Below are 8,421 nucleotides of genomic sequence, written 5' to 3' on the forward strand. Positions count from 1 at the left end.
CTGCAGCAGAAAGCAGCTCGCTAGTTCCCCAAGGGTCGAGTTTCTCTCATTATCCAGCTGTTCTTTGATAGCATTAATATTTAAAGGAGTGATTTGTTGCCACTTACCTCCCATTAATTACCTTCTCCATGCCACAGTGGGATTCTTTTCCTTAGGACACCAGCTATAATTAATTCCTTCATTCAAAGCCCCTGTCTATTTGACTTATTTAGGGGGCATTTTACTCACATTTAGTTGCATATTGACTAATGGAAAGTAACCAGACCTCCAAATAACTTGATACTCCATAGATTTGATGTGTATGAACATTAAAGCAACTATGTGATACACTTTAATATCTCCGTCCTGATCCAAGTGCCTTTAGAGCATTACAGCAATCAGCTTCGGGGTGTGCTCAGGGGAAAAAAGTAATGTATTTGGTTCGTTGTCACAGAAGAGCTCAAGTTTTACATCAACAAATTTTAACCTCAAAAGTGATGTTCTCAAAATGCCCTTTGTGATCAGTAGAAGAATATACATTTCTTTTTAGGGTTATGAACATCCAAAGTTTCTGTTTTTCTGTTACCACTTTAATAGGAAAGGAAGATGAAGAAGTTCTCGTCGACCACCCTCAAAGACTGTAGGGTGAGGACATGGAGATGGAAAATAAAATCTACACCACCTGGGATATTACATAGAGGTTTTAGAAATTCTATATTTTTTCTTATCTCAGTAACAGAAATTCCATATTTTGGTGAAGAACACAATTGTGAGGGGTGATTTCCTCAGCCTACATTCTCCTGTGGCCCTGCTGCCAGGAAACTCAAGGAAATGAGTTAAATGATATGATGTCTGGGATTTGCTTTACTAAACGCCAGCAAAAGAGAAAAGGGGTGGAGTGGGGGCGGTGAGGGAGGAAGGAAGAAAGGAAGGGAAGAAGGAGAGAAAAAGAAAAGGTACAGGAGAAATGCAGATATGGAGATGGGACAGATGAAACTGAGACACAATCGGCAAATGTTGCTAATTGTAGCTGGCAGAAGGGTACTTGTCAAATGGAAATGCAAGTCTATTTTTCCTGTAATAATACAAATTATATGCTAAAATTTTTTAATCAACAGGAATCAATCGTGGTATGAAACTAGCACTGGACCATATATTTAAACCTTGCCTGTTCACTGCTCTTGGTTTTTCATTTTTTGAAATGAAAAAATGGTTTTACATTTTTTGAGTGAAAGATTTGAGAAAAACAAAAACAGAGAAGAAAAACAAAGCCAAGGATGCATCAGAAAGGGCTGGAAAATAAAATGTACTAAGGAAAGGGGGAGAAAAGGCCAAAAGAATACCGAAGTGAAGAAATAAATAAAAAGACAATTAACTTCGGCTGTGGAAATCCCCTCCAGTTCATCTGCATTGGACCCAGAAATAAAATAGAAAACAAGTTTCTCAACCCTCCCTCGAGTTTCTTTCTGGAGTGAGTTCTTATCACTAACCTTCCTTTAATGATTTTGCCCGTGACTAAATGCAATTCTCTTCCTTGCAACACTCACTATAAATCTTATTCCAGGACCCTGTCGATCTGAGTTACTGGAAAGGTCATTTTCTTCCCCTCAGTTTGCACATAGTCACTGCCAGAGAATAGCAAGGTGCCCAGAAGCAGACTCCCAGATCCTAGCTGTCCAGCCCCAGACTGGCCCCTCCTCCTGCCCTGTGCTTTAGCTGGCCTCAGACTCTTCATTTATAAAGAGCAGGCTAGACATAGGGCCCTTAGAGCAGAGTGTGCCTCAAACCCTCCTGTTTATAAGAATCACCTGGGGACCTTGTTAAAATGCAGATTTTGATTCCCAGGATCCGCAGAGGGGCCTGAGATTCTGCATTTCAAACACGCTCCAGGTGATGCCAAGGCTACTGGTCTGAGGATTATCCTCTGTGCTCCTCTGGGCCTCTGCTCCTGTCACCACCCACAGGGGCAGGAATGACCAGAGCCAAGGGGACGTGCCCTTCAAAGCCCATTTCCTCACTTTCTCGACCACTCTCTGGGCCACAGGATTCCAGCACTCCCTGCTAAAACACACCCAAGCTTGCTTCTAGGATTCATGGAAGCCTCTTCCTGGTCATAAGTGGTTCAAGAGGAGAGGTGTTTAAAAACTTTGTCAACACAAACTAAAGTGCCCAAAGACATACAGGACAGGCTCTCTGCAGTGCCTGGTGGAGACAGTGATGGAAGAAGGAGGTGGCAGGGCAAACTCAGGCTGGTGGCCTCCACGTCTGTCCTTGCCCTGGCTCACACACGATAGAGTGGGCCTGTTGCCTCGGACAGCACAGGGACTCAGTAAACAGTCACAGAGAGAAGAAGTGAATGATTGAATAAATGAATGACTGTTTTTCCTGACTAATTCTCTAGCTTTTACCATACCTCACTGTAATTTTGTAATAGGGCATCTGTCTGTCTCTCTGCACGTGACCTACTTTTTCACTGTTGCATCCTGGAACCTAGCAAAGCCCCTGGGACACAGTGAGTGCTCAGTAAATGTTGAGTAAATAACTGACTGTAAACATATGACCGGTTGAGAATTTGTGAGGACCGAGTGACATCCGTCTCTACTATAGAGACCACAGCAAGTATCTGGGAATGTGCCAGTGGAGAGCAGAGTAAATTTCTAGGGTGGGAGTTAGGGGGTGGGTATTGTAGAGTCAACGACTGGCGGTTTAACTGTAAATGTAGCTCTTCAAGAACTGTCCAGTGAGTCAGCACTGCAAGAACAAAGCAGTCGGCAGCCAATCCCCCCTGGAGACAGTGGCGACACTTGTCCAGGAGAGCAGAGCTATGATGCGGAGAAAATCAGCCAGCACGGAGAAAGAATGTTCACACTTTGAGTCAGACAAATCTGGGTTTGAGTGTGCCTCTGTAGGACTACGTGACTTTGAGCAAGGGCTTTTCAGCTTACTGAAGCTCAGCTTCCATGTCTCTAAAATGAGGTGGGGGTGGGAAGGAACAAGGGAACAACCCCTGGCTCAAAGGATTGTTGTAAAGGTATAAAATAAAACAAGGCAAGTCTGGCTCAAAGTACGGACTTCAGAACCAGCAGGTATTACCCATTTGACTATAGATTAAAGCCAGCTAGTCATGGCAAGTTTCCTGCTAACCAGAATCGGCCTATGCTCTGATTAATTTGAGTGGATTGTTTACAGTTCTTCATCATTCATTCCCATATTCATTCAATGTGTCCATTCATAACCACTGACAATTGAATACTGATCATTCATTTTTAGATTGTTCTCCTGAGACATGACCCAAAACCAGGAGTAGAGGGGCATAGGGTGGATATCAAAAGATCATAGTGTATAGGGACAGACATTGCTGGACAGACCTTACTTCAGCTGGAATTTTACAAGGTGTAGCCCCAAGCACAGGTGGGCATTTAATAAGTATCTGATTAGTCTATGATTCCATATTATGTCAGTAGAGATATAATTTATTAACCTGGGCTCCTGGCATCTTTCCAGGGCATGTATAATAGAATGACATTTTTCATACGGAAATATAAATTATATTAATTGGCATCCGTATTTAATTGAAACTTCCTTGACAGTAGATGGATTCTCCCCCAACACCACCCCTTTCTCAGCAAGGGGCATTTCCTTCTGAGTACTTGCAGACTGAAGAGAGGCCAGCCCCAGTTCCTGGGGCTCCCCAAGGAACTGGCTTTCAGCAGGGTTTAGAGCAGCACGGAAAGTAAGCTGACCCTAGAAAAGTGGAAAGTTGCTGCTCAGTGACCGTGTGTTCTTTTACTGGGGAAAGTTCTTCAGAGCAGAAAGAAAACACAGAGAGTTCTTGTCTTTTTTCTGTCTTCTTACTCCCCTTCTCACCTTTACCAGCCACACAGAATGTTTTGAAAATGTTGAAGTCACCCTTAAAGTCTGTAAATCATACAGAAGTATTTTGAAAGCTGCTATATAATTGCTGTCAAAGGTATCTTTTATTTTAATTTTTCTCCTTTTCAAATAGCCTGAGTTTGGCTAGCTCTGTTAGTAGCATAAGGGGCCAATGAGGCAAAGGCCCTAATTTCCACCCTTGTGGGTCAACTGAGTTTCCTCTGTCTCAGTAATACAGAATGCACACTTGCCCTTGGCTTGCAGACACCTGCTGTGAGTTATTTGAGGGCATCAGCCAGAGAACTTGGGTGTAACAGACACAGTCAAATATGCAGATGGGAAATGAACTGAGGGTTATACTCTCCTAAAGCAAAATGGGTCCACAGTGTTATCTTTGTTAAGTATCAGTGATTAATACCCAGCACTCAGGTGCCCTTCACCCTATCCATAGGATTGTGCTTTGGAATTCTTTCTGCTTTTTCTGCTCCACCACTTGATTGTATCAAACCACCATTCTGTACAATCACTCCACTATTACTTCTTTAACATACTTTTTGTCATCAAGGACATGAAGAAAACTTGTCCTATAGGCTTTTTTCATTGTGTTTTGTTTCTCCGCTTGAATTGGGCTTGAAGTAAAGACCACATTTGTAGCTCTCTGCATAGCTGTTCTAATTAGTATATAAAATTCTTTACTTTATGTGCTATTCTGCCTCTTCCATCTACAACTTAGCTATCTGGAACCTGTTATCATGAAGATAGGAGAAATCAGGAAATAATTTTCACTGCCCACATAATATCTCCCCCCTTCCCTACCTAAGAAGGCATAACAACTCACAAAGTCTGATTTTAGTTTTAGTAAACTAAATTTAGTTTACTCTATTGGTAAGAGAGTGATTCACATCCTTACTCAGGGGCTATCTCTCTGTATCTATCTATTCTATCTCTCACTCTTAATTTTTCTTTTGGCCTGAGCAGAATCCCCCCACCCGACTCTTATTATACTAGTAGTATAGTACTATACTAGTACTATACTAGTACCCCACTTTCCCCATTCTATATGGGCTTGGAGGGACTGTCAGTCATGGCATTTCATTCCTGGCCAAGGGTTGAACATGAGATCTTAGTGAAGCAATCAGAATTCCTTACCTCCCTGGACTTTGTGATTGGTTGAGGTGTGTGCATGTGACTCAAACATAGCCATCAGGGTCTTTCCATGATATTTGTGGAGCACTTCCCTTTTTTTCAGATTGTGAACTATGGAGATGTTGGTTGGGGCAGCCCAAAACATGACCCCTGAGTTGTGGAGTAGGCTGAACTAAGAAGATGGCCAATACACCGAGGAAAGAGAAGAATCAAAGAGAGAGACCTCAAATGTTTGAATTCCTGGATCCAGCTGTGCTGGAAGTATGCACAGTCCTGGTCTTCCCCCTTACATGAAACTATATGTTCACTGTTGGCTTAAGACAGTTTGGCTTGGATTTTGATTACACATAACCGAAAGCATCTTTGACTACTACAGGAACTATTATGATGGAGACACCTTTAATAAACGACTGCTGCCTGCAAGCAGAGGGTGGGGGTGAGTGAGACAGAACAATGTGAAAGCAGAGCATCTGGAGCTGTATCAGGAAGGGTGAGGGTTTTATCCACCTTCATTAGGCCTTTAGGATTATATATTTCAAGCTGTAGTTCACAACACATTTATTCGGTGGGACATGAAATCAATTCACTGGACATGAATGACATTTGTTAAAAGATGGAATAGAATACAAAATAGGGAGTACATCAAACCTAACAAGGGTAGGTTTGATTTCATGACATTTTTTATTTCATGTATATGTGTAAGTATATATGTTCTGGGGAGTGATATAAAATATGAAATATCTTTTTTTGCTGAGGGGCATGATCAAAACATTTGAAAGTCAAAGCTTAGAACAAAACTGCATCACAATGTTCAATACAGCAGAAGAGTCTAAATATTTAGCACATCACTATTCCTTTGTTCTAGGAAAAGATAAGCACCTATTTTCATCTTGACCCTGCTAGGTAGACAAATGGGGGAAGGATGGGTGGGAGTTAGGCACAAAACTAAAGTTGTTAAAGATGAGTCAGGCTCTTCTAGTTCCAAGACTGCTTCCTTTGAGTTATATATTGAGTTAGTTGAAGTTCAGCTCATTATCAAGGCTGTTTTGCCCTCTGGTATAAGGGGTAAAGGTGAAAAGCAGCTGACCTCAGCTTGTGAGCAGCACAGGTCGTTCTCCAGATCCTTACCTGTTGCAGAGGCGCTGGTCTGAACTGGCTTCCAGGGTGAGTCCACTGAAGAAGTTTGTGGTTGGCAAGCAACTAGTTTATTCCCTGGGAAGAAGGAAAAGTCCCCTGACCCTCCCTTCCCTGGCCCCATCTGGGTTTCACTGGCACTGGAATATCTCTATCCTTCCTCACCCCTGCCTCAGGTCTAGCTTGCCCTAAGCAGTGGAATCCCTGCTCCTCAGCTATGAGGTAAGTCACCCTCACTGTGGAACGCTGCCAGCCAGTGCCATCAGCTTTTTCCTGTCTTTCCCCATACAGAATGAGGGACCTTTTAGATCCCTCCACAATACATAGCAGCCAAGAGCGGTTCTGGAATGCTCCCTAATGTCTCTCGCCGCCTGTCCTGCTCACTGCTGTTTTAACTGGCTTCCTCATGTCACAGCAAGACCACACACATCAAGGCTATCCCCCCCATGAGCTCCAAATAGAGAAAGGGGCAAATCCCACCCTGCTTTTGACTTCACTCAATTTCCAGACACCACCCCAGCTCCCTACTCCCTCTGGAACTTGGGCTTGGAATGGAATAACCAAAACACACTTGTTTCTTAAATGTGTACTCCTCTGTCACCCACCCTTCACACTGGGGCCTGTGGGGGCAGGCTTCCCCTTTTTCACAGTGATGAGAGACTTCCTCACATGATTTACTGGGTTCTTTCTATCAGTGGCTTACCTTAAGTCACAAAGGCAGTGGTCTTAATAAGTAAAGGAAAGCTTATGGAATTTAGAAAATCCTAAAGATTCTCAAGAACACTCTCTTCACTTTTAAAAAATCCCACTTGGGTAGTCTAAACTTGAGCACTGAACTTTTCTTTCTCTTCCTTTCCTGTTTCAACAAAATCTGAGCACCCTGGGGTAAATGGTTGCCTTGGCTGGCTAGGGGGAAGTTAAGAAAATTTAGATATGTTGTTTAAATTATTGACATAATTTAATAAATATTATCCTTTTGCAAGAATATTTATGTTCATAATTACCATCACATGTGGTGGTCAACTTGAAATACATTTAAGCATTTTAAGTTCTTAATGTCTGTACACATAAACACGCACATACACATACATTCTTGGCATTTCCACCATGAGATTTTGGGATAACTCCTCACCATTATTTATAAGAATGGGTGGGCTTTTGTAAGCATGGAAATAGCTCTACTTCTAGGTCCAAAAAAATAAATTTCAAGGCAGAAGACAAAGAAAATGTATTCTTCTGAACCAGTGGTCAGCAAAAGTTTTCTGTAAAAAAGCCAAATAGTAAATATTTTAGGCTTTGTAGGCCATATGCTCTCTGTCATAACTATTCAACTCTAATGTTGTAGAACAAAAACAGCCATAGCTGAACATAAATGAATGGACATGGATGTGTTCCAATAAAACTTTATTTATGGACACTTGAATTCGAATTTCATGCAATTTTCACCTGTCACAAAATATTCTTCTTTGATTTTTTTCAACCATATTAAAACATAAAAACCATTCTTAATTGTGGGCCATATAAAACAGGCATCAGGCTAGATTTGGTCCACAAGCCACAGTTTCCCAATGCCTACCCTAAATCCCCCATTTAAATTTGGATATTTTAATTTCCTCTCCCCTCCCATTTTTGCTGCAAGTTAATATAGCAATGGCAGCAACCAACGCTAGTTTTAACTTACTGACTTTACCACCCCACTTAGAAGAGAAATATGCTATCACATGCTTGAGCTAACCAATGAGTATGTGACCTGGACATTTTGGGTGACATCCTTCCAGATTCGCAAAATACAGTCAACTGCCCCATAGAAGCTGTTGAAGACAAGGGCCTTGGTTCATGATGCCTCCCACCAGTCCCCTGAGGTCTTGTTTGCTGGGTGACATAGGCGAGATCATGGAGGATTCTACGTAAATGGTGAGAGGAGTAGGTGGTTCGAAATCTCAGTCTACTGAGACCTCCATATTTGCTGACCTGGATTATTCCCAGTAGAACAACACTGTAGAATAGGGTGGGTAGAACGTATTCCTGCCAGAACAATGTCTTGTGATGTTCATTAGACTTATTATGTCTTGCACTTTTGGCGAATTCCTAAGAAGAAAAGTGAAGCGAGGAGTGACATGGAGGGAATAACTCCAATACCAAGATCTAGATCTGATTCCTTAATATCTGGGATGCCAAGGATGCATCATTAAGAAAAGTTTGTATCACAAACAAAACTGAAATAGACTCATAAGCACAGAGAATAAACTGGCAGTTACCATAGGGGAGGCAGGTGTGGGGATGCGTGAA

Source organism: Manis javanica, chromosome 5 (assembly GCF_040802235.1).
Source record: "Manis javanica isolate MJ-LG chromosome 5, MJ_LKY, whole genome shotgun sequence".
Classification (NCBI taxonomy): Eukaryota; Metazoa; Chordata; class Mammalia; order Pholidota; family Manidae; genus Manis; species Manis javanica.